Source organism: Montipora foliosa, chromosome 14 (genome assembly GCF_036669935.1).
Source record: "Montipora foliosa isolate CH-2021 chromosome 14, ASM3666993v2, whole genome shotgun sequence".
Classification (NCBI taxonomy): domain Eukaryota; kingdom Metazoa; phylum Cnidaria; class Anthozoa; order Scleractinia; family Acroporidae; genus Montipora; species Montipora foliosa.
In genome coordinates this window covers 25,014,341-25,017,369 of record NC_090882.1, presented here as the reverse complement: position 1 = coordinate 25,017,369, position 3,029 = coordinate 25,014,341, and positions in this window count along the sequence as shown.

The window sequence follows — 3,029 nt, the reverse complement described above, 5'->3', positions numbered from 1 at the left end:
TCTTATACGGATTTCTTGGAGTTTCCAGGCTTTCGCCTTGTAATCTCTAACCTGAGTATCAGGCTTCTCTAAAGGGGAAGGGAGAAAGGCCTGATACTCGGGTTATGTAATCTTCAAATGGAGAGTTCGAGCGAGTGTTTTAGCACCAAACAACCGGCTGGTGATTTGATATGACTGGGAAAAAAGGGCTGAAAAAGCTGGGTTTTATTAATACGGTAATATCGAATTCGACCGGTTGCAGGTATTTTTCCTTGGCTGTTCACAAAACTCGATAATTTCATGAACAAACTATGATAATTTCTTTTTTTTGTTCACTAGAGTGAGTTCTTATTGCGGAAGAAATGGGACAATTTGCATAAATTAAGTCACGTTTCTCCACTTTTATTTAGCATATAGAACACTTTCATAAATGGCGACCGATTTGATATTCTATAGTATGTATGTTAATTGGACCTACTGACCTCATTTTGGTTAACATATTCTCTTGAATTTTGCGCATTGCAGTGAGGCTAGAAAGGCTTGTCAGCATTAAAACAACTTATCGGGCCGCCATTATGAAAAAGGTCAATACACCAATGATCTTCTTTGAGCACCACAGAAATGCAGTGTCCAGAGCTATGTAGACGACACGAAGCTAGTCGTATCCTTCAAAATGAAAGATACTGAAAACGCCTTTGCTGACTTAAGAGATGACTTGCATCAAGAGAAAATGAGGGGACAGAGAAGGAGGCTCCCGGTCCAGCCCTTGGGATATGTCATGTCCACGAAAGTTATTTTTAGACGAGCGGAAGTCTTCCGAGACGTCCGCATGCAGGCCAACCTCGGTCCGATGTTTGAAAGAAAACACATATTCATCAGCCTTCCACGTGCGCCATCATTTTCTCTTTTCACTAAGAACCGGAGAGCGAAGCAAGACTGCATGCGGACGTCTCGGAAGACAGACTTCCCCTAGAACAAAGACTTCCGCTCGTCTAAAAATAACTTTCGTGGACATAACATATCCCGGCCAACGCCTTGAGCCTCCCTCTCTGTCCCCTCATTTTCTCTTGCTTGCATAGAATAGGCCAGTGGTGTTGTAACAACCTTTTATTGTTGAAGCCAAGCAAAACTAAACTTATGCCGCGTTTGGCAGCAGGCAAATGCATTACAAATAGGTCACTCCCAGCCTCACTTTCATGGGAAGAGAGCTCGTACCGGAAAACACCGCTAAAGATCTCGGGGTGATTTTGGATACTAATCTAACCAATGACGAACAAATTACCTCCTGTATTTCCTATCTCAGTCAAATAAATGAACGGGTAGTTTCTAAAGAAACTGTGGTGCTGCGTCGGTGGGGAAGTAGTATACAAAAATTTGGTTTATCAACGGAGTTGATAATGTAAATTGGCCACCGTACAGAGATTCTAAAAGCTGACGTTTCGAGCGTTAGCCCTTCGTCAGAGCGAATCGAGGGATTATGGGTTACGTGTAGTTTTTATAGTAGAGTAGGAGCTACGCTATTGGTGGTAACATGGCAACGTGAAAAATAGGAATATATCAGTTAAATGAAAAGCGTTCGTTAATACCGTGAGGATATCGATTAAGGGTGCTAATTTGAAAGATGATTTTTTGTTCCAGAATCTTGCGGCTTTCCGTCGTACCTAGATGTAGGGAAAGGCCGCAGATAGCCATGTGTTTTTTGGAGTGGTTAGGCAGATTAAAATGGCGAGCGACTGGCTTAGATGCATTCTTGTCATTCTTCTCAACACCGCGAAGGTGTTCGCGGAATCGGTCACCTAGTCGTCTACCTGTCTCACCAATGTATAATTTATTGCATAACGTACAGGTTATGCAATAAATGACATTTGCGGAGGTACATGTGAAACGATCGGTGATCTTAACAGATCGCTTAGGTCCCGATATCTTGCTAGTGTTAACAATGAAAAGACAAGTTTTGCATCGTGAGCGCGCGCATTTGAAAGTGCCGGGTTGCTCGTTGGTTTTGAGCGCGCTTCTAACTAAAAAGTTGCCTACGTTTTTGTCGCGTTTGAATGAAATAAGTGGAGGTTGCGAAAAGATTCTACCAGTCTCGGGATCATTTTGGAGTAATTTAAAATTGCTAAGAATGATGCTTTTGACTGCGTGATTATGAGGATGGAAAGTGAGGGTGAATGGAATTCTGTCATTCTTATCTTTCTGTGACGTTTGTAGTGACGACTGTCGATCAAATTGTTGGGCGCGATGATGGCCCGCTTTGACCACAGAGACAGGATAGCCACGTTTTTCGAAGAACTGGCACATCTCCTCTGATTTGCTGGAAAAATCGGAGTCATCACTACATAGACGTCGAAGTCTAAGAAATTGAGAATAAGGAATGGAGTTCTTGACATGTGATGGATGTGACGATGAATACAACAAATAACTGTGTGAATCAGTAAGTTTGTAGTGCACACTAGTACATAGCACGTTGCCTCTAATAGAAACTTTGATATCTAGGAAAGCCAATGAAGTTTCCGAAATTTCCCAGGTATATTTAAGAGCCGGATGAAAAGAGTTGACGGAGGTTATAAATTGATCGAGTTCTTCTCTGCTGGATGAAATAGCGCCGATGCAGTCGTCGATGTAGCGGCCGTATAGTTCAGGTTTAGGGCCGTTGTACTGATTAAAAAATTGGTGTTCAACATATCCTACAAAAAGATTGGCATAGCTAGGTACCATTCTTGTGCCCATCGCTACACCATTAATTTGTTTTTAATAGTTGCCGGCGAATGAAAAACAGTTAAGCGTTAAAACTAGTTCGGCAAGGCGGAGGAGCGTTTCCGAGCTAGGTTCTTTGACAGTGCGTTGATCGAAAAAGTGTTTAAGTGCTTGAAGACCTTCGCTATTAGGAATGACTGTGTATAGAGATGTAATGTCCATGGTGAAAATAAGTTTGTCTTGGCCGGAGAAATTGAAATCGCGGAAAATTTGTAGTGCGTGTGTACTGTCTTAAATGTATGATGGCAAAGATTTGACGATAGGCGTCATAATCCTGTCTAGGTGGCTAGAAA